The following is a 24691-nucleotide window of genomic DNA, read 5'->3' on the forward strand; positions in this document are numbered from 1 at the left end:
GCAGTTTGAGAACCTCTGGCCGGGACGCTGGCTCACACGGATTGGCCGTGCAATATATTCCTGTTTCATCATCTACAAAATGATGGTCACAGAGTTGTTAAAAATATGAAATAGGATAATCAACAAAAGAACTCAGGGTAGTGCTCATCACACAGTGATAGTAATGTTGTCACTTTTGTTGCTGACATTACAGGAAATAAGGTTGATCCTGTTTTTCTAGCTATAAAATGGGGTCAGGTTAAAGACAATGAAGAAACTATTACTATTCAATCCCAGACTATTGAGCAGGGCCAAAAGCTCCCAAAGAGCTAAAAATAAAGTAAGTGGGATTAAATCTAAGACCCTATTACGATTCCCACAAGCATTTTGCAAACCAACAGTCATTTCTGCAGAATTAGTAGCTAATCCCTTTCCTCTCTGAATAGGTGTTGTTATTTAGAATATAAATATCATTGTAAAACCAAGTGTTGGAATCAAGTCTCAAGACACCATCACCTTCACCTAAAGAAATAATATAAGGTGATGTGTTCAGATGCAGAAGGTAATGTAAGACTCAGAGCGGAAATCCTGAAGACATCTTCATAGTAAATAACTTCAGACAGGTCTCTTCATTCAAGAAATAGCTGAGGGCCTCCTACATGCCAGGCACAGAGGCAGCGTGGGAGGACACGCCATTCATTGTAGGGCAGAGTTTTTCATGCAGTAAATCAAGTGGGTCTGGCGATGAAGCAAGCTTTGGGAATACTGAATAGCCCCATTTTCCCTCAAAATCACTGTAGGAAAGCCAAAATCGTGGTTTCTGCTAAGTTTTTCCTTTTGTGTATAGCTGCATATTTGGGAGGTGTATCGTGGGTTACCCACAGTGATACTTTAAGTTTCCAGTGCCTTGAGTCCACAGCAAGTACAAAGAAATCATTGTCTTTGTCTTCAGAAAGAAAGCAACATGACCCTCTTACATGTCTGGGTCACACCAAAGTCTGAGTCTCCAGGGCAAGCCTTCTCCACTAAGTCACTTGAATAACTTCCCCACAAAACATTCTTAACATTGTGGGGAAATATTTGTAATGAGGAAAATGGGGTTCATTTCTAAATAGAACTGGTTAAATGCGTTCGAAGTAGTATTCTGAGGCAGTCCAAGCCTCGCTCTATCAGAAAGTACATCCTCACACCATACTGATAGGTTCAAACCACCTCCCGACCACGGAAGTCCTAGATTCCTCTACAGCTCAGAATACTGGACCTGATTAAACAATCAGCAAACACTTCCCTAGTGAATGCCAACCCTAGACATGGCTGACTGTCCAAGCACGTGCCCACCAGGTGGAACAATGCCAGTGTGAATTTCTTCGCAGTAATATTGCCAAAATGTGCCTGGAGGCACGATGCAAATGGGAGGATGAAGATCCATTTGCAAGTAGAAGATATAAGTGACGCTGCCCTCTATACACTTGGGGACTTCCAAACAGCAGGCCTACCTTGTAGGAGTGTTTTCCTCTCTGCTTCTTTGAATTATTATGAAGCTGAACCCCACAATCATTACAAGACAAGTGTGGGGCCAGGGAAGAAGCCAGGAGACCTCAATGCTATTGGCTCCCATTTACGGGCCATGTGACTCTGAACTGCAGCATCCTCGCCTGTGAATGGCAGGGCTGTTTTAAAGATTAACAATAATAACAAGGGAGAGAGAGACTAAGCATGCACCAGGCACAAAGTGCCCTACAAATAGCCACTAATTTAATGCTTCCAGAGCCTTGTAAGGTAGACGGAGACCTTTGTCCCCATTTCTCAGTTGAGGGAACTGGGGCACAGAGACGTTAAACTGTCAAAATCTTATGTGGCTCCTAACTGAACCTATGCAGTCTGACCCCAGGAACCATGTTCTTAATCACTTCTTTATCCTGACTAACCTGATGCTTCTTTCAGGTCAAACAAAATAATATACCTGAAAATGCTTTGTAAACCACAAAGATACCTTTTATTTTTTTTATTGTTGTTGTTATTATTATTATTATTATTATTATTATTATTAAAGTTTGCCTCCCAGCACCCACCAACCCTCCTGGTAACTGCCCTGATTTACTTCTGGAGGGACTCATCCCCCACTGTCATCAGTCAGTACTTCATCCTCAGCTGAAGAGGTTCGGACCTCGGGCTGTAGGGGTGAACACATGGCCTGGGCACTCCAGTCAGAGCAAGCCAATGTCCCTGGCCCCAGTGACTGGCCCAATGCTCTAGGCACAAGGCCAAGAATGTTATCTGTACAGTATCTTGGATGATCACTATAATGATGTCAGCCTGAAGCTGCTGGAGGTCTTGATTCGTAGCCCAAGAACATGCAGCCAAGATGAATCCTCATGACATCATTTGGGTCCCCAATCAAGCCCTTCCTCAAGTCAGATCCATTTCTAGACTTACAATTACCTAAGCCAACGCTTTTTTCCCCACTTAGAATAGTTTGAAATTGGGCTTTCTGTCACTTGCAAGCAAAAGAATCACCCTAGTACCCATTCTAAACATGTTTTATTCTATCAAGCTATATTCATCTGTATTTTCTGTCCTTTGTTCTGTTCCACTCTCTAAAATAAAACACTCCTGGGGCTAGAGTTCTTGACAAAAGTACTCCATATTAGGTAAAACACAAGATCCAGTTGTCCTAATGCCACAGATCAAGTGATTTGACCTACTATCAACTTTGTTTAAAAAACTGTATTTATTTATTTTTTTTAATCCTCACCCAAGAATATGTGTTTTTTTTTGAGAGAGAGGAAGGGAGAGGGAGCGAAACATCAATGGGAGAAAGAAACATCGATTGGTTGCCTCCCCTACACACACACCCAACTAGGGGTCAAACCCATAACCTTGGTATGTGCCCTGACTGGGAATCAAACCGGTGACCTTTCATTGTATGGGAGGATGTTCCAATCAACTGAGCCACACCAGCCAGGGCTCAAAAAACCTTATTTTTAACCAAAGCAGTTAGGTCTGCAGTTTCCAGCTTTGTAAGGAAAGCAACTGTGACATTTATTTCCACTCAGTCTTCTTCATTTTCCACTTTCATTTAATCCTAAATGCAAACCACTATAAAAATTATTAAATGAAGAACAGAATTGAATTTTTAAAGTATCTTAAACACAAGCAGCAAGTATCACTTCCTGTCATAAAAAGGAACTAAGCCTTAACTTTACTTAATAATTTTGGAAACAAAACAAACCAGTATGCATTTTTAACCCCGTCCATTAAACTATTTGTTGCACTAAATGACATTCCTTCTCTGTAGTGACTTCAGACCAATCCTCACAAGCGCCTCAGATTTCAGGGGAAAACACTACTGCTCACCCCAATACTGCCTCCAACTGTGGCGGGTGGAATCCATTTGATGTCAGACGGCTCCTAAGGCAATGTGGAAACATTACCAGACCTCATGCATTTTCACATCTTCAAATTATTACACACAGCTAAATAACCAAGCTGGGCCAACTGCGTTTCCTTCTATCTGTCCGAAGACAGTCTGGGGTGGTGAAGGGGCAATCCTTAGCCTGTGTCCACCCATAAGACATATCTGAGCATATATGAAAATGCTGAGTTAACAAGATGTTTTAGACTAGTTCTATGTTCATTAAAATGCCCTCACTAGGCTCCTATTAAGAAGACAAACTTTTATGACCTCAAGTAAGCAAACAGATAAGAACACCAACAAAGACACATTTGTTCTACTACATTCAAAACTTTACTTTGCATGGTGTTCTTTCTGTCGAGGTTTATTATTTATTATGAAAGTGGCCTAAGATGGGGGTCTGTTGTCTTGCTTTGATAAGCACTTCAAAGCTCACAGCCCTATCCAGACATGCTAGCTCCCAAACATTCTGGTGTTACTACATGTAAACAAGGAGGACCTTCAAACACAAAGTCATTTCTAGGTACACCATACTACATACACTTTATAAGTGAAGTAACCATTAGATTATGTAAAATAAGAATTAATCCTACTTCTAAAATTAATAAATACAGCCAATATATTAGCTTAAAATTGAAGATTTGATAATTCTATTCATATTACACATCTGTTTTGATTCATAAAAAGCACAATCCCAGAATGGAACTTCAAGTTATAGGAGCCTCTTGTAAAGTCCTCAGGGCAAGAATCATATCTGCTATCACTATTTTGTACCTGACATATAATAGACTCTATAAATATTTGTTGAATAGTAAATGAACAAATAAAGGTATTAACACTAAAATAAATGGGATCAGACTATTTTATGACTACAAAAATTACTATGTCCTTGCTTTTATGAAGTAAAGCAGGAGTTGGCAAACTTTTTTGTAAAGGGACAGATGGTAAATATTTTAGGTATTGTGGATTATTGTTGCAACTACTCAACCCTGATCTCTTTTGCAACTAAACAATTCAGCTGTTATAACACAAAAGTGGATACAGATAACATATAAACAAGTGAGCATGATCATGTTTGAATAAAACTTTATTTATAAAATCATCCATAATCCATAAAAACATTCAAATCCCAAGGGAAACACTTTCTTACAAGTGAACACTATTCCCTAAAGACTGGAAATTGGTTAACTTGCTAAATTCAGCCAGACATGTTTCATTGGGTCAAAAATTGAGCAAAGTATATATACTCATTCTCTATAGTGCCCATCACTCCTTACTAAACAACCCACATGTTACAAGCCTGGCCCATGCAAGCCTTTGAATTTACTTCCTGAATTCTACAGTACAAGTGGTTTCCAGGGATGTGGCCCATATCCATCCCTGTGAAACTATAACCACAACACAGGCTCCTCAAAGCCCACAACTTTGCCCTTCATCAAACACAGGGATGGGGAACATCCGGCCCGTGGGCCTGTATCATTTGGTTTGGCCCTGCCAAGGCATTAGGGGTGAGTTAATTAAATGTTTGACCAAACATGGCAGGCTAATTTTTAAGTTGATAATTTTGTATGGCCTGAGAATGATGCTATAAAGTATCCAAATGGCACTATCTAACAGCTAATACCAACACCTAATGACTTTAATTATCCACTGATTGCCTGTTATTTGGTGGGTTCTGCACTGTCTCCTCGAAGGGGCTGTATAAGAGTGAAAAGGGCAGAGAAGGGCATGGAGAAAACATGTGCCAGCAGGAACATGGCCAGTCCCAGGAAAAGCAGCAGTCATTACAGGACTGAAAAACCCACACATCTCCCAACTGTGTCTCAATCTCCTCTGCCGCCTGGATTCCTCCTTCACATCACAGCAGAGCTGGGCAGAGGGAGGACAACCGGGCCTCCTCCACTGTGACCATAATGAGGATTTATTCTCCATTCCTGCCGGAGGATGCTCTGGGTGGGTGAACACAAAAAATTACCTGCATCCAACAGAATAAGCACACTGTTGTATTCCCCTGTGATGGAATGCTCAATAGCAATAAAAATAAACAATCTATAACTATATGCAACCAAGTGGAGGAATCTCTCCAATACATTGTTGAATGAGAAAAGCCAGACACAAAAAGTATAATTTGCATAAATATCACAGAGAGAGAGAAAGAGAAAGAAAGAGAGAAATAGCAAAATGAATTAATGCTCCTAGAAGTCTAGAGGAGCTACCCATGGAGTGGGGTGTCTAGAGGAAGCATGTTTCTTAATCTGAGTGCTGGTTACATGGGTGAGTTCAGTTTGTGAAATTATATTGAGCTGCACACTTGCAATATGTGTATTTTTTGTATGTGTGTTCTATTGTAATAGACAGTAAAAATCATTACCCATATCTAAGTGGTCCAGGGCCAGAGAGCCAGTTGAAGGCCCCAGACAGGGCCCCACGTCCTTCCCCTTGACCACATCCTTCAAGCCTCCTGCTTCATGGGGAGCCCCACTCAACTCCTCCTTGTCTTTTCCAAGTAAAACCAGAGAGAGGCCAAAGGGCAAAACAGCACACTAGATCGTTCCGAGATGCCTGCAATTGCAGTCACAGTCCTTCAGAATGGCAGTGTCTTTTGAAGGAACTTTACTGCTGTCACTACCTCTGTCTTCTAAATGAGACAAGAGACTATAAGAAGTCTCTGCTGCCGTAAATGGCTCGTTTAAATGGACTTCTTTTAAAATGATGTCCTAAATGGGCAGGTCTAGTTTATAAACATCTATGAAGGAATGCTTAGATGCTCAGGGACCACTTTGAGGAAGATGCCATAAATAAAATGTAACGGAGATTAGAAGGCAGGACAGCTGACAGCCCTCCTGCAAGAACCACAGAGCTGTACTAACTGATTGTGTAATGGGCCATAATGCATAATGTATAATAATCTATAATTATAATCAGAGCTGAACACATCTTTAAGATTTTATGTAATGTCTCAATGCAGGGAGTCAAATTATGGGCTGAGAATCATTTTTTAATCACTCTAATGTTGATTTTAATATAATCACTCATATTCTTTATACATTCTCCTAATAATTTCAGATTAAAAATCAATTAAGACCTTTGATCACATTAGATCGCAGAGACTGTAAATGCTGATCAGGAAGAAGCAGGAGTGGTAATCAGATCCACTGACCCAACAATAGGCGTCACCACAGCGGGCAGAGGGCGGATCAGAGGGAGTGAAGAAAGCACAGTGATCCCCTCCTGTACAGGCCCATGTGTGGTACAAATTCAATCCTCCATGTTCAGATGTTTTTCAGAACCAACAAACTCATACTGCATATCTGTCTGTTAAAGAAACCACTGTTTAAAGCTTTTTTTAAAATCTGACTTTATTTATATCAGCTATTACACCTTTTAATAGGAAATTATAACTTCACTTAATTAAATTATTCTATATCACACAGTTTATAAATGTTCTAAAATGGCTCTCAGGGAAGAATATCCTTATTTTTAAGAGTCTCATTCTCAAGAATTTAGGATAATGTGTCATGATGGCTGTACTATGCACGTTTCACAGAAAAAAATACACACACACACACACACACACACACACACACACACACACACGTGAAAAAATGCCAACAACTGTTAAATGTAGGTAGTGGATACATAAGAATTCCTGCACATTCTTTTAACTCTTCAAGATGTCTGAAAATTTTATAATAAAAAGTTGCATAGAAATGTCCACTCACCTTTTAAGAGGAGGCCCTCTTCTTTCTCCTAATCAGAAATGAATGATAACTACGCCCAAAGGCACACTCAGGGGTCGTTCATGCTGCCCTCACCCTGCAAGAATAAGCAAAACAACTTATCACCAACGATTTGCATATTAATGCTACTTCACCTGAGAACATATTCTCAATATAATGGCAAGTCTCTAGGTTAAGACACTGCTGCAACTACTTGTTTTTAGCAAGGAAAAAAGTGAAAAGAGAAAAGAATGATCCCATCACATACTGAATGTAGGGAACAACTTGTAAACCTCACCCATCCTGCAAATGTCTGGAACAAAGGAATTCCTCAGTAAGTTTCTTTTAATTCACATCGATTTCAGGGCAGTGACGTAGTCCAAACTCCATTCAAACAAAAACTGGAGCTTTAAGGACCTGAGCTTTGCTCTGGATTTCTGAGACCATACCTAGAAGGCATCTGAGAATGCTCTCAGAACCACACCAGAACCGCTGATCCCCCTGGAGTCCTTTCAGGCAATGGTATTTGGACCCAATCTACTACTGTACTCAACTATGGAACATGCTATGGGCACAGCGGTATGTGGCCTGCAAGTCATATTCCTGCTGCCACACCTTACATTTCAGCATTATCTCTTACAATGGGCCCTCCCCCACAGCCCTGTGAGGTAAGCAGAGTTTACTGATTCCATTTTCCAGAGAAGGTGGCTAAGTGTCAGAGAAGATGTACGACAAGAACATTCAACTAGAAAATATCAGAAATGAAATTCCAACTTAGGTCTTCTGACCCTAAGCTCTCCATACACGTCATCCCTACCCCTTCTCACTCCTCCTCAACACCATGCTCTCCTAAAAGCCAACCTCCAAGCAAAATGGCCAAACAGCACATTCCCCTGCCAGTGGGGGATGGAGATGACAGTTTGTTCCCTGATAGTATATATAAATAATCATTCTTAACAGTACCCTTGGTACTATGATTTATGATTATCAATTACTACAATTACTGTTAGTAATTACAGTTTCCTTTTAAACACAATAACCCTATTTTTTACAATTCACACACACACACACATATAACTTTCCCCCTCCTTTCTCAAGAAAGCACATTGTTGGCCAATCGGAGTAAAACCAGCATCACGTGGCACCCTTGGTGATTTTTATCTTTGCCACAACGAAAGGCAGTAACTTGCCATTTAAGTTTTTGTAAAATGCAAAATACAATTTATATATATAAAACCCTAATATGCAAATAGACCAAACGGCGGAACAACCGAACAACCAAACAACTGGTTGCTATGACATGCGCTGACCACCAGGAGGCAGAGCGTGGAACATGTCAGGCTGCAGCCACAGCAGGATGGTAGAGCAGGTGAGCGGGGGCGCCAGACCAAGGCAGGGAACCGGTCGCTGAAAATTCTTTGCTCCGGCATGCCATGGTCCCGCCCAGCGCTCGCACCTGCTGCCGGTGCCCGGCGCTGGTCCCGATCACTCAGTGCCATTAGGGGGTGCAAGCGGCAGCTGCTGGCTCCGATAGCCCCTGAGGGCTTCTCCACCTCCCCCTGCTCCTGAGGGGCAATCAGGGCAGAAGCCATCACTCACACCTGCTGACAGCCCCGGCCCTGCTCGCACCTGCTGCTGGCACCGGCCCCAATTGCTCCGTGTCGTCAGCGGGTGCGAGCGGGGCCAGCGCCGTCAGCACATGGAGCAGTAGCGGCAGAAGCAGGGCTGCCAGCAGACAGGGGACAGGGGCAGCCTCAGGAGGGGTCGGGTGGGGGTGCAGAGGATGGGCCGAGACCCACCCCTGTGCCCACTGCAGCCTCACAGCCCACAGTTTCTTTCAAGGTGCACGAACTCCTGCACTGGGCCCCTAGTATAATATAATGGCATAGATACTGCTCCACTAATAAAGATGGAAGCAGCACCAAAAAAACTACAGCTGGGGAGAATGTAGTATCCCTATATGGTGGCCTAACGTGGCCTTTCATCTGTTGGTCACCAAAATTCCGCAAGCACAGAGGTTTAGAGGTATCAGTGTCTAACCTCCACCTGTGAAGGTGCTGGCACACATGAGCCTGAGGAAAGCTGGCCAGGGAACCCCGCACCTGGCTTGCAGGCCTGTCTCTTCCATCCTCCGAGTAAAACTCCAGGGAACCTCTGCAAGCACCTCCTGGCCTGGGGGCTGGAACACCTGCTCACAAGAACACTGAGACCCACAAAGGAGATAAGATGTGGCTCCATGACTCACAAACCCAGCACTCTGACCCCAGGAAACTCACCAAGAAGTTATGCCAGGAGCTACACAAACCAAGGGAGAAACATGATATACCTTTGGAAACATCAATTTTACTCAAAGTTTTGGTGATGATAGGAAATGAACCAGTAATTTAAAAGTTGTTAATAGTAAAACAAATATGCCTTGTGGAGTAGAATGTCACCTGGCATGCATTTTTAACTAAAACTCCTTCCATGCCTAATTCATTTCCGGCCATACCCTTACATGTGGGGGAAGGGGATGAGGATGGACTCTCTCCTTCATCATTAAAGGTGGCCTTGGGAGAACGCGTGAAGTTGGTAGGGATTTTATATCACCGTGAGCCCAGAAAGCTACCAATGGCCCTTGGTCTAAAGAATTCTCTTCAAAATCAGGGATCCCAGATTTCTGCGAGATCTAGGTCAGGCAGACTGAAGGTGAGGCACACATACATAATCCCCTCTCTACACCACACATCCTGGTGTAGGTATTCCGGAAGTTCCTCTCTTCACTGCCTTTCCCACCAGCTTCCCGGCCCCACCACACTCCTGCCCTCAGTTACCCAGTTTACATCACTGACTTTCTTCAACCCCACTCTGACTGCTGACACATTCAGCACTTACTGCAATTTTCATTTACATGGATGCTGCATCATTACTAAAGAAAAATAACTTACCAGTTTAGTTTGCCTCTAAATACTTTTTATTGTAAAATATATTAAAAAGTGCATAACCGTGGTAGCCAGCCCCTAAGGGGACCCCCAATGATCCCGCCTCCAATATGCATGCTCTTGTGTGGACCCCTCCCAAAATGAATAGGCTGGCGTGAATAGCCAATAGGATGCTGGGGGAATGATGGAGTGTGACTCAAAGGCTCGGTGAAAGAGCAGCTTCCCTCTCTCTCTATCTTGGGAGGAAAGCCGGCTGCTGTTTCCTGCATTCTCAAGTGCTCTAAAGACAAGCCCATGTGCTGAGTAACTAAGCCTCCTGCAACAGCCAATGGAGGTCACCTTCTTAGGAGCACAACCTCCAGCCCAGCCGAGCCTTCAGAGGACGGCTGCTTCAGCTATCTGGACTGCAACGCCATTGGAGACCCCAAATTACAACCACCCAGCTAAGCTGCTCCAGACTTCCTGACCCACACAGAAACTGTGTGAGATCATAAATGTAACCGTGTTTTAAACTACTGGTTATATATAAAATATAGCATGTCAGATTAAAGAACTATAAAATATACCCCATGTACCTAATACCCAGTTGATGTTGCTGGGGTTTGGGTTGTTTGTTTGTTTCTTTGTTTTTTAGAAGACCTATGTGCCCCTTTCTGATCACCTCTTCCTCTCTACGCCCGTTGCCCCGCCTCCCTGCACAGATAACCACCAGCCTGTATTCTGAGTTAATTATTCCTTTGTCCCTTCCTATAATTTTACCACATATGTATTCTCAATACACGGTTGCATTTTACCTGGTTGTAAGGCTAATATAAATGAAACAGACTATTACATATTCTTCTAATACTTGCCTCTAAAGAGTTTGAGATTCATCCCTGTTGACTTCTGTGGCTGTAGTAGATTTTTCACCACTATCTAGTTCTCACTGTATGAACATATCCACAATTTACTGCTCTATTCTACTGCTGAGGATCATCTGGGAAGTTTTCAGTTTTTTGCTGTATGAATAATGCTGCCATTTACATTCTAGTGCTCCTCGCCGGCAAGTTCCTCCAAAGGCACACACCTAGGAGCGGGGAGCTGGGCTTGGGATTGCAATGCTCAACTCTCCTCAGGAGTGTCCAACCGTCTTCCAAAGGGATTGTGTACAACTGACTCTTAAGCCGCCTTTCTAGTCTTTCTCCAAATAAGAGGCATGTCTGTTTTGCTAATTACCAGTAAAGCTTTCAATCAACAAAGGGAAAGCTTTTCCTATTTGCAGCATCACTGCTGCAAATAAATAGTACTCCAGAGCAGTGACCCAGACAGCTGGAACAGATTAGTCACAGGACATCAGCACAGACTTCAGAATAATGATGCCGACCGGCCCGCACCACACACTGCCCACAGGGACAAGTCAAATGGGATTTCTAGACTGAGGTTAGAGTCAGACTGCTCTCCTCCCCGTGGACTCACAGCCATGGTCCCACCTTATTCTTGTTATCTCGGAGGGGAATTAACTCACATGCAACCCGGCCAAGCTAAGATTAAAGCGAGAAAGTCAAATTACTCCAATGAAATTGTGTGTGCTTTTTAACAGAGAGCTGGTTATGTTTTTTATGTTTTCATCTATGAGATTTTTATTTACTAAATCTAATTTTATGTGTAGTAATTCTACAAAAAGTATGTGTTCTCTACACAAATAGGTGTTCTTTTATATTTAGTTCATTCCATTTCTTAAGTGGCAAAAGTAATATTTATGATAATGTATCTGTATTTCAAGTAAAAAACAATATCAAACATTATGTGGCATTAAATACATAATTGGAACAGGAAGGAGAGAAGAAATATTACTGTAAATTTCAAGGAGGTTCATATCATGTCGCGGAAAAAAAACAATGGCACTAGATGACCACAATGAGGTCATTTCAACTCCACCTCTTGACAATTCTTATTTGTCTCTTTACAATCATTTATCCCTATGAGGCAGGAACTATTATTACACCGTTTTTCCAGATGGAGGAAACTAAGGCACAAAAAGCAATTAAGTGTACATAATCACACAGCTGATAAGTGGTAGAACAAGGAATTGAACCCAGGAGGCTTATTCCAGAATCCATATTCTTAAACACTCTTCTGGGCAGCTTCTTCAGCACCCCAAGAGCTGAAGGCCCTGAAATGGAGCCAGCAGTTACTAAGCACCTACAACATGCCAAGCACTTTTTAAGTGCTCTATTGCATTATTTCTAATCCTCCCCACATCTCCACCAGGCATGTATTCTTCCTATTTTATAGTTGAAGAAACTTAGGTCCTGGGAGTTTAAGTAATTTGACCAAAATTACATCCTATCTTAAAAAAAAAAAAAAAAGAGGTAATATGCAAATTGACCATCACTCCAACACAAGATGGCCACCACAAGATGGCCAGGAGGGGAGGGCAGTTGTAGGCGATCAGGCCAGCAGGGGAGGGCAGTTGGGGGGGGACCAGGCCTGCAGGGGAAGGCAGTTGGGGGCAATTGGGCCTGCATGGAAGGGCAGTTGGGGGGACCAGGCCTGCATGAGAGGGCAGTTGGGGGTGACCAGTCCAGCAGGGGAGGGCAGTTAGGGGCGACCAGGCTGTCAAGGGAGTGCAGTTAGGGGCGACCAAGCTGTCAAGGGAGTGCAGTTAGGGGTGACCGGGCCAGCAGGGGAGGGCAGTTGGGGGCTATCAAGCCAGCAGGAAAGCAGTTAGGCATCGATCAGGCTGGTTGGGGAGTGGTTAGGGGGTGATCAGGCTGGCAGGTAGAAGCAGTTAGGGACAATCAGGCAGGCAGGCAAGCAGTTGGGAGCCAGCAGTCCTGGATTGTGAAAGGGATGTCCTACCAGGATCGGGCCTAAACAGGCAGTCGGAAATCCCTCGAGGAGTCCCAGATTGGAGAGGGTGCATGCTGGGCTGAGGGACAACCCCCCCTGCCCGTGCACAAATTTCGTGCACCGGGCCTCTAGTAGGCAATAAAATAAAATGGTGGAGATCCCACTTGAACCTTGTAGAGTTCATGCTCTTTCTACAGTGGGCCTTCTGGACCAAATAAAAGTATCCCATCCGAGGATGTGTGGTAGGCAAGTTTGACCTTAGGTCCTAGAAAAGGCCCTCTGAGGGAAACAGATGCACACTGGGAGAAGGTGTGCTGTCTTCCTGGTGAGCAGCAGTGGCACCTGCCATCCCTCCGTGACAGGCAGAGGCGGAGTGGGTGCCAATGAGACCAGGAGGCACAGTCAGAAAACCAGGGCCCACTACCACCTCCTCATGGGAGTTACACTGGGCAGGTCAAATGGCCTCTCCATACAATGTTTTCATCTGTAAAATGGGGCTTTTTCTTTGCATTTTTATTGAATTTATTGGGGTGACATTGGTTAATCAAATTATATAGGTTTCAGGTATACAATTCTATAATACATCATCTTTATACTGTATTGTGTGTTCACCACTCCAAGTCAAGTCTCCTTTCATCACCATGTAAAATGGGGCTTTTATTTCCAAGAGTTGTTGTGAGGATTTAAGAGACTAACACATAAAGGGACCTAGCACAGAGTAGGCACCTGACAAATGCTTAACAACTGAAGAAGTGAAAATGTGCTCTAGCTACCTAATAGGAAAAAGCAAGGAGCCAATTTTAGCAATAATACCCTTGCTTCCACAAACAAAGCCTCATACTCCATGATGGATGACTTTAAAATTTGAAAAAGGTCATCTTTGTATCATGATTTTTTAAAACTAATATTGTGATTTCCTCTTTCTGTCCTACCCTAACTAGAACAACCCTTGCCAACTAGATCAACCCTTTATGACATTAGTAAAAGAAAGACATCCTGTACATGAATACAGGAGCTGGAATGCACTCCAAGTAAAACATTTGGCTCATTTAACTTCTCTGTTACTGACTTTAGAAAATCTTAAACATTCACTTCAAACAGCCACATCTCTTCAAAGTATTTCCAGTTTCTTAGAAACCATCCCAAATTACCTAACCAATACCAAAAAAAAAGAAGAAAAAACTTGATTAAATGACTAGTAAATGACAAAAATAATTTCAGCAACACTTCATACTCCAATGCAATGTGAGATAAGGTTCCCCTATCGTAGCCCTTTTGCCATACCTAAGATTAGGTATTTAAAATACACAATGTGATCTTAGAGACAGACCACTCAGCAATCTCCACAGTAACTGGTCCTTTTTGCATTTACAGGAGGGACACGGGAGCAGTAGTAACTGCAGCATTGTAGGTCTGCTTTGCAAAATTGGTTCAATCCCATTTTTCTAGACCAAATGATGCAAACAATGAGCTACAAAGAGAAAACAGAGAAACATGTTCTTTAAAAGAAAAAGGCTGACTCTTGTGTTGGTTCTAATATTTGACCCAGAATGAGGTAGGAGACACACCAAAGGGCAATTTTCCAGAGGGAGGTAGCCAGTGAGGGGCTGTTTAGAAATAGCCTCAGTAAAGTATGAGGTGTTTAAAGAGAACAGGAGCAGCCACTGCTGATGGCTTATCAGTAAATATCATAGACCAGACCTTCTGCTGAGCATGTCTCCTAAATTCTTCTTTAAAACCCTCATTCAATAACCTTCAGAGAAAATATTATATATAATCCCAATTTAATAGGTAAGAAAAGTGACTCAGAGATTAAATGACTTGCCTAAAGTCACAGAACTAGTAAGTGGGTATAATAACTGGCTCACAGCATATGGGAGGTACTCAATAAATATCTGTTGAACATGGGGTCTTTACTTCTCCTACATAGAGAGAGAAAACACTATTTATCTCCTGAGAATTTTATAAGGATAAAGTGAGATTGTGTATATAAAGTTCCTAGTACAGTGCCTTGACCTCTGGAATACACTGTGGTACATGAGCAACAACATTAATATAAAAAGCTAAGTACAATAACCACCTGGAATAGGGTTATGATAATGACAATGGGTATAACAAACATCACAACAGATAGAAGATATGCAGATATACATAATAGGTAATAAGCAACTGAATGACAATAAGCAATTGAAAAGATGCTCAACATCATTAGGGAAATGCAAATTAAAATCACAATGAGATACCATTTCACACTCATCAGAATGGCTAAATTTTAAAAATTGACAGTATCAAATGATAGCTAAGATGCAGAGCAACTAAGATTGTCACACATTGCTGGTGAGCATGCAATGGTTAAACAAACTATGGTATATCCATACAGTGGAATACTACTTAGTAATAAAAAGGGACAAATTATAGATACACACAACATGGATGAATCTCAAATGCATTATGCAAAATGAAAGAAGCTATCTGAAGAGGGTATAGTCTATGTAATCCCACTTATTCTGGAAAAAAGTAAACCTACAGCAACAGAGAAAAGATCAGTGTTACCAGGAGTTGGGTAACCAGGAGGGTTTGACTACAAAGAGGCAGCACCAGGGAATTTGAGGGGTGATGGATTGTTCTGCATGCAGTTTACAGTGATAATGATATGAATCAATGCATGTGTTAAAACTCAGAACTATATGCTCAAAAAAATTGATTTTATTGTTGGTAATTTTTTTTAATTATCAAAAAATAAAAATTTTAAATCCTAGAAGAATTGGAAGGTCTTGGTGAATGCAAAGTTGACATTTGTATGTGGGGAAGGAGGTGATGTGTGAGGGTCAAACAGCTCTGAAGTTTCATGCCAAGGAAATATGGTTCAGGAGACCAGGAAGAGCCTGTGTGGGAGCAACACAGCGGCTCTGAGAGGTCACAGAGGGTCAAGAACTTGATTTCTGGCCTGATTTCACCAAATGATGACTCTGTGGAATTACACAAGCCACATCACCCCCCTGAGCCATAGTTTAGTTCATTCTAAAGTGAGACAATAAAGCAAATGATCAGGAAGGTCCTTCCCCACTACAAACATTCTAAGGACAATTTCCTTTTAAGCTACTGAGTCTGGGAAAACAGTAGGACAAATAAGTAGAAATACCGGGAATATGGAAAAACAGCTATGCATCCACAAAAATGCCACCAGGGAACAAAATGAAGTGAAAACCATTGACGTGTGTGGATGGCAGAGTGAGGGAAGTGCAATCTTCTAGCATAATAGAAACCAAGAAAACTGCAATTTCATTGGGGTAGGGGGGAAGGGCTGGAAAAAACCTCAAGGACCAAAGAGTCAAGATGAATGAGGATCGATAAAACAAGACTAGCAAAGGGCCAGCAATTCCACTTCTGGTCATTTTTCCAAAGAAATCCAAAACACTAATTTGAAAAAATATGCATCCCTATGTTCACTGCAGCACTATTTATAATAGCCAAGATATGGAAGCAACCTAAGTGTCCATCAATAGATGAATGAGTAAAGAAGAGGTGGTACATATATACAATGGAATTACTCGGCCCTAAAAAGGAATGAAATCTTACCATTGTGACAAAGGGCATTATGCTGAGTGAAATAATGCAGACATACAAAAACAAATACCATATGATTTCACTTATATGTGGTATCTAAAAAAACCACAAAATAAATAAAACAGAAACTAATAGATATAGAGAAAAAACTGATGGTTATCAGATGAAAGGGGAGTTGAGAAGATGGGTGAGAAAGGGGAAGAGAGGAAAAAGTACACATTGCAGTTACAAAATAATCGTGGGGATATAGTCAATAATATTGCAATAACTATGTATAGTGTCAGGTGGGTACTAGACTTCTTGGGGTGATCACTTCGTTAAGTTATATAAATGTCTCATCACTATGCTGTACACCTGAAACTCATATAACATTCTATTTCAACTGTAATTTTTTTAAATTTTTTAAACAAACAACAGATAACACAGATATTTCAGAGATCAACAGAGTGAGTGACTGCCCAAAAAAGTAAAAAAGACTACCATCAAACTTTGCATGCTGTCTGAGTACATCTTGACTGTATCCTAGTTGTTTTGCCCTTGCATTTTCAATCTCACTCTGCCTTCATCTTTGCTGTTAGAAGCCTAGAATTTAATAAAACATGTAGGCGTAGTTTTCCTGCAGCAGCCTACTTCAGAGGCTGCAATTTTAAAAATTTATAATTTCCTGGAAATTAAGAATATGACTATTGAGTGTCGGTGAGCCATTTCTGCAACAACTCGAGAATTCTGGAATGAAAACATTTTTTTAAATAATATTTTATTGATTTTTTACAGAGAAGAAGGGAGAGGGATAGAGAGTTAGAAACATCAATGAGAGAGAAACACCGATCAGCTGCCTCCTGCACGCCCCCCACTGGGGATGTGCCCGCAACCAAGGTACATGCCCTTGACCGGAATCGAACCTGGGACCCTTCCGTCCGCAGGCCGATGCTCTATCCACTGAGCCAAACCGGTCAGGGCGAAAACATTTTATTTTTAAAGGATTTAATAGAATATAAAGAATACAACTTAAGGATTAAGATTTTATTGTCACTTTATTAGTTTGTGAAGCAGAAAAATAGCTTGAAGTCAATAATATTCCCAAACTGACCAACTGAAATGGGACAAATCCTGTCCAGAGCAAGCCCCAGAACAGTTAATGGGCTTCAACTCTTTCAGCCAAATGAATCCAGGGAGACATACCACTCTGAGCACTTAACCAGAACTGAAGGAAGATTAGGGTAATTAAGTTAAAAAGTATACCTGTGTGGACCCTGGGAAAGACGATACCTACCAAGAAGGACTCCTGGTGGCTAACGGGGCTCAAATTTAAAAGGAGATCCTAGCAACCATGTTTACCAGTAAACATGGGCCTCTCATGCAAACTGCACTTCAGGGAGAAGCCTGCACTGAACTAACTGCCTGTCTGCACTGTGTTCCTGCTATCTAAGCCAGCCCTTATACAGGATTTCCTGGAATCCTATTTCAACCAGTAGGACTAAGGCTTCCCCATCCAACCAGAGATGCACAGTTTTATCCCCCTTAACACCTTCACTGACCAATCAGAGTGACACCATTCTGACCAATCAGGACAGTGCTTTTTGTACCAAACTGCATGATGATAGACCAATCAGGGACAATTCTTTCTATATAAGTCAGCTCCTGGCCTAGCCAGTGGCTCAGCTGATTAGTGTCTTCTGGTACACTGATGGTGGTGGGTTTGATTCCCTGTCAGGGCACATACAGGAGTCAAACAATTAATGTTTCTCTCTTACATTGATGTTTCTCTCTCTCTCTCTTTCCTCCTTTTTCTCTCTCTAAAATCAATGAAATAAATATATCATTGGGTGAGGATTTTAAAAAATTAAAAATATCTAAGTTGGCTCCTCTCTGGCTCCGGGAGTGCACTTTCCCTTTCCACCAAAGACTGAAGACTGCATTTCTCCAACGGGTGCTGGAACTGAAACACCAAAGACAAAACACCCAAGATGCCCTAGCCAGCTTGGCTCAGTGGATAGAGCGTCAGCCTGTGGACTGAAGGGTCCCAGGTTCAGTTCCGACCAAGGGCACATGCCTGGGTTGCGGGCTTGATCCCCAGTAGGGGGAGTGCATGAGGCAGCCGATCGATGATTCTCTCACATCATTGATGTTTCTCTCTCTCCTTCTCCCTTCCTCTCTGAAATCAATAAAGAAATATGTTGTGTGTTTTACAATGGAATACTATGCTGCCATAAAAAAGAAGGAATTCTCATCATTTGCAGCAACCTGGATGGAATTGGAGAATATTATACTAAGTGAAATAAGCCAGTCAATGAAAGAAAAATACCACATGATCTCACTCATTTATGGATAATAAAGAACATTATAAACTGATGAACAAAAAGATAGTTACAGAGACATTAAAGCAACAAACAGACTTTCAAATTACAGGGGGAAAGTTAGGGAGAGGGGGGGTAGATAAGAAATCAAACGAAGGACTTGTATGCATGCATATAAGCATAAACAATGGACGCAAAACTCTGGGGGGTGAGGGCATGTGTGGGTGTGGGGTGGGAGGGGTAATGGTAAGATATGTACACATATAATACCTCAATTAAAAAAAAAAAACAAAAACCTGGCTTCCCTTAAAAAAAAAAAGACAGAAATATGTTGTGTGTTTTAAAAAAAAAACACCCAAGAGGTCTTGCCAGACCAGAGCAGACCAGAGCAGAGCACGTGAAGCAGAGCAGGCAGAGCAGAGGTGTCTAGCCAGAGAGGGGCCTCACCCCAGAACTGCCTCACAGCCCTGCTGCCCCAGGCCGTGGCTTAATCACCGTGGAGCTTTTTGCACTGAATAAAGTTTCCTTCTTCACCACACCCCAAATTGGGAATTCCTGTTGGGACGGAATTGGCACCAATGACCACCAATTGACCCTCGCAAGCAAAGTTAATAGGCAGAAAACTTTTCCAACATCACTTCTTCTGTCTTTTTTGGTGATTAAATGTGAAAACATCAATATGATATAACCTGATTCTGCTGGTTATGAAGAAAGAGAAAGAGCAGATGACTTCACCTCAAAGCTCAATCTCTTTACCAACAACTCACTCACTTTGGGCAAATTTCTTCACTCCTTATCTTCCTCTCTGCATCTTTAAAATGGAGATAATCATGTACTCCCATCTACACTCGGGCTACCATTGCCCTGGGCGGATGAGATCATGTCTGTAGAGGCATTTATGGAGAATACAAATAAAAAGACAAATACAAGATGTTATTGCTGCTATTCTGTATGAAGGGGGCAGAGAGGGCCTGAATGTATTATATGTGTATTTCAAACACATACAATCACATCCCAACTGTCTCTTTCAAGTCAGCCATATGCTTCTCTTCGACCACAGCTGGGCTGCTGAGCAGATGCTGGAATGGGTACAGCAGAAAGGTGGTGAGAAAAAAATGTGTCTCTTCTCCTGGTTCTGAGATGATTTAAAAAATAATAATTTCTTATGCACTTATATTCTACTAATCTTTTCTGAGAGCTTCCTGTGTGTCAGACACCATGCTAGGCACTAAAAAGAGTAACATTTTTAAAAAAAAACACACACAGCCTAACTAGCATGTTCACTCTGGAAACAACTAAGTCGCCAATCACAACCCAGCGTGCATGGCATTATCTAGGCAGACACAGGGGAAACACTCAACCCAGACGGCTGGGTGGGTTAGGACGGTGATGCTCCTCAGAGGAGATGCTGCTTGAGTCCAGCTTGAAAGATGAGAATAAATTAGATGAGTGAAGCAGGGAAAAGGCATTCTAAGCGGACAAAAGTTGTGGAAGCAAAGAACCACGAGGGAAGGGAAAAGGTGGGTGAAAAGGATAAGAAGAGACAAACGATGGAGACTCATGTGTTCACCTAGGCACTGAGGCTTTCTCCTAGGGACAACAGGAACCACAGACACATTTAAGCAGGACTAACATGATCACCCATGCAGTTAGGAAGAGGATTGTAACAACAGCTGGGAGAATAGAATGAAGACAGACCAAAGTGGATAGCTATGTAGAAATCCAGGCAGGAAGTGATGAGGGCTTAAGAATATGGATGAATGCAAGAAATGATAAAGAGGTAAAATGGCCCAGCTGGTGTGGCTCAGTGGCTGATCATCGTCCCATGCACCAAAAGGCCGTAAGTTTGATTCCCGGTTTCAGGCTTGTTCCCCAATAGGGGGCATGCAGGAGGCAGCCAATCAATGACTCTCTCTCATCACTGATATTTCTATATCTCTTTCCTTCTCCCTTCCTCTCTGAAATCAATAAAAAAATATATATTTTTAAAAAGAGGTAAGATGACCTTACTTGGATAACTGGAAGGATATAGGGGTAGAGGAAAAGGAGTTGTGGATGAATCCCTGGTTCTTTCTGTCTTGATGACTGAGAAGATGATGGTCTTTTACAAAATACTAGAGAAAGTACAGGTTTGGCAGGCAAGATGAATTCACTCTGTACATGACTTCATGTATAGAAGGTCACTCTGTACATTTGTGACCAACTAAACTATCACCCTTCTCATCATTTAGTTAGCTATTCAAAATTCCCACAGGCAAGAGGACCTCTTAAAACAGAATGGGCCCTAGCAGGTTTGGCTCAGTGGATAGAGCATTGGCCTGAGGACCAAAGGGTCCAGGTTCGATTCCAATCAAGGGCATATGCTTGAGTTTCAGGCTCAGTCCAACGTACAAGAGACAGCCAGTCAATGATGTTCCCTCTCATCATTGATGTTTCTATCTCTCTCTTCCTCTTCCTTCCTCTCTGAAATCAATAAAAATATATTTTAAAAAAAATAAAGCTAGCAAGAATTATTTAACACACACACACAGAATGTGATGTCTAGGCAAAAACTCACTTCCATGATCTTAACTTCTCAGTGGCCAAAGTGAGAATGGCCCTCACATGAAAGAGTGTAGGTGTCCTTACCCCAGACCAGTGGTCGGCAAACCGCGGCTCGCGAGCCACATGCGGCTCTTTGGCCCCTTGAGTGTGGCTCTTCCACAAAATACCACGTGTGGGCGCGCACGTCCAGTGCGATTGAAATTTCGTGGTCCGTGCGCAGAAGTCGGTTTTCGGCCGGGGCGAGTCTATTTTGAAGAAGTGGCATTAGAACACTCAAGGGGCCAAAGAGCCGCATGTGGCTCGCGAGCCGCGGTTTGCCGACCACTGCCCCCAGACCAATGCAGCCAGAAAAAGAGGGAACTAAACTTTAATCCAGGATGGTATGCTTTTCATCTAGTATGCTATACTGCTCCATTAAGGGCCTAGTACTATTAGTAATATGTAATAAGGACTCGATAATCTTGGTCTCTGTCCACTTTATTCTTCTTTTGTGACTCCTTTCTGAAAACAGAGTCCTGGCCACCCTGACCTACCCAGTTTCAGTCCCCAGAAACATGATTCCCACTGCTGAGCTCTGGCTCAACTGTCCTGGTACACTACAAAGCTCTGCCCCATCTCTGCTTCTTAAAGTTCATTCCAACAGCTACTTCTGATAACCAGCCACTCCGGCTCTGCAAATGCAGGAAGAATATTCTGGTTTCTACAGGAGCTATTTCTGAATTCATTTGTCCTACCTTATATCATGGCATGAAAAGTTCCTTGAGGGCAGTCTTTTTTAGCTTATTTGTATCAGCTAAACTTAGTATACTTTTCCCACCTCAATGGCTTGCTTCCTGTGACAGTGTTAGCTCTTGGAAGAATGGAGGGGGAGGCCGCTGGAGATGGATACAAGCACTGTCCCAGGCATGAGAGAGCAGTGAATCAGACAGCAAGGCCCCTCATCTTAGATTCCAGTGGAGTTGGATATTTTATATATAAAATATAAACACACATATATAAAACACACACACCAAACACAAAATGTATGTTAAAACTGGGGGCTGGGTATTGTATATGTGCATTATATTATTTTCTATATTTTTCTATGTTTAAAATATTTTCATAATAAAATGAGAATAAATAAATGTAGAGCCTCTACTTCCTGAGGAAAGAACTCAATAGCCAAGCAGATTAATTTGCAAAGGTTCTAGAGAGAGAAGATCTTATTTTAATATATTATTTTTTTAACATCATGCTCTACAGCTAGCTGAAGAGCAACCAGGAGAAATTTAGACTATGTCATTTCAAGCAAACAGTAAAATGAGGTTCTTAGTCAGTCTAGACTTTCCTTATCCACCTCTCATGTCCGTATTTTCTGTAACGGTAAATGATAAAAGAAAACAAGAGGAAAATATTACCCCTCTCTAATATAGTTTGGTCTTAGGAGAGGAAGCCCTAGCAATGATCACTACCATGTACTCTACACCTACAATTTGCTGGGGACTGACAGACATGATCCCATAACAAATCTTTTAAAATGAGCATTATTATCCCCATTTTACAATGAGGAAATTAGGATTCAAACAACTCAAGTAATGTGATCAACATCCCATTCCCAACGATTGGCAGAGTGGAGCACCCAAATCCAACTCTGCCAAGAATCAAAAGCCTTTGTGTATTTTCATTACACCGTGATGTATGCCTCCCAATATCTGATATTCCCTCTCTCATTCTTTATAAACTTCTGGGCTCCACAAATGAGTGAATCTGCTAAAGAAAATTTCCAGCAGGCAGTTCAGTATATAAAAAATACAAGAAAGAAAAACAAGAAATCACAGTCTTGAGATATACAGTATCTGAAACAGTACCTCCAAATATTAACTCAAAGCAATAAAGAAAATTGAGTGGCATAGAAAACTAAACTGTACAATCCTCTCCAGTCATAAAAGAAATATTGTACAATTATTTTAAATCAAACAGCCATAACATTTGAAGGGACTTTAAAGATGCAATTGGCAACAAATCTGTGAGAAATGAATTCTTAAAGTCAATTTCTAATACTATTTATCTTTAAACATTTGTTACTGGAAGGAGTCCACAACATTTGTCTTCTACATGGAGACAGAGGAATGGGACAAACAGGAGCATATGTGAGCAGGTTGAGATTTTATTATTTACTAGAGGCCCAACACGCGATTATCGTGCGGCCCTGCCCACCCGTGAGCACCGCGCTCACAGCCACATGGGCCTGCCTCGCCGCGCTGCCCCGCCCGCCGCCAGCTGCCAGCCTTGCTGCGATCGGAGCCTGTGGGCTTCGGGGGAGGGCCCGATAGGTGTTCCATGCACCTCATGGTGACCAGTCGTTTGGTCATTTTGGTCATGACGCCTCTTGGCCTTTTATTATTATGATTGAATTTTCAAAAATTAACAAGAGCATAACACTTGGAATACATGTCATTGTTTATTCCAATAGGAGTCACATTAACTATTCTGGAAATGAAGTACAGATGAGAAAATGAAAAAGGTCAGGTTTAATCTATGCATCAATACTTCTGATGCCTAGAGTTTATTCCTAAAATAGAGGCCTCAATGCACAGAAGGCCCTGCACTTTCTCCATCACTTCCACCTCACAGTCTACATTTAAGGGGCCAAAACTGCCCTAACCATACCTCCCAGACAGTAGGAACTTTCTGAGTCAAAACCACACAATATAATCACAGCGTCTACCAGCTGGATCCCCATTCCCCCACCACTCCACATCAAAGAAAGGGGACTGCTCCCCTCGCCTGAGCCTGCACAAGCCGAGCTGCACATCACAGGCTGAGGGCTGACCCTCATACGTGGACATGTATGGATCAGGCAGATGTTCCAGGGAAGAGTCAAAGAAGCAATCACTGGGAAGATAGAAGGACCAGAAGTGTAGAGAGCCTCAAAGACTCAAAGAGGGAAAAGGAAGGGAAAGAAGGGTGTTACGTGACAGTCAAGGAGGAGGACGATGAAGAAGCATTCAGTGCCACAGGGTCAGAAGTAATGCCATATAAGCAATCTCAGTGGGGGCGTCAGGGAAGACTCAGATTAAAAGGGCGCAATAGAAGATGGGAGATTCAGACACTGTGAGTATAACCAGCCTGCAGACATTTGCTCATGTTCCTCTTTTGATCAAAACCTCAACAGTGGGGCCTGCTTTCCCCTAACACACCCAGAAGCAGTAAAGACACAGAGCCCTGGGTATCACTGGTCCGTTGTGGGCACACAGGCAGGACCCTGCATCTCTGCCAACCTCTCAACAGCACCGCCTACAACCACAGCTATGACTTTCCAGAGGACCACAATGCAGCGGATTCTACAGCTTCAAAATCACTTTCAGTCAACCGCCTAATGCATAACTTAAAAGTAGACTTCAACCGTATACTTGAAGTCATTTGCCTAGAACCGTG

At 42.2% G+C, this 24691-nt stretch overlaps 1 protein-coding gene across 4 annotated transcripts in view; it reads right to left on the reverse strand.

The window, feature by feature from the left end:
- Window positions 1–24691, reverse strand: part of SGMS1 (sphingomyelin synthase 1) — a 253701-nt gene that overhangs the window by 206443 nt on the left and 22567 nt on the right. For all 4 annotated transcript variants that reach the window (XM_079793330.1, XM_079793327.1, XM_079793325.1 and 1 more), the window contains exon 2: window positions 7117–7210. The gene's annotated coding sequence lies outside the window, so the exon portion shown is untranslated. The remainder of the gene's footprint in view (window positions 1–7116; window positions 7211–24691) is intronic.

The sequence above is a fragment of the Cnephaeus nilssonii genome, assembly GCF_951640355.1.
Source record: "Cnephaeus nilssonii genome assembly, chromosome: 16".
Lineage (NCBI taxonomy): Eukaryota > Metazoa > Chordata > Mammalia > Chiroptera > Vespertilionidae > Cnephaeus > Cnephaeus nilssonii.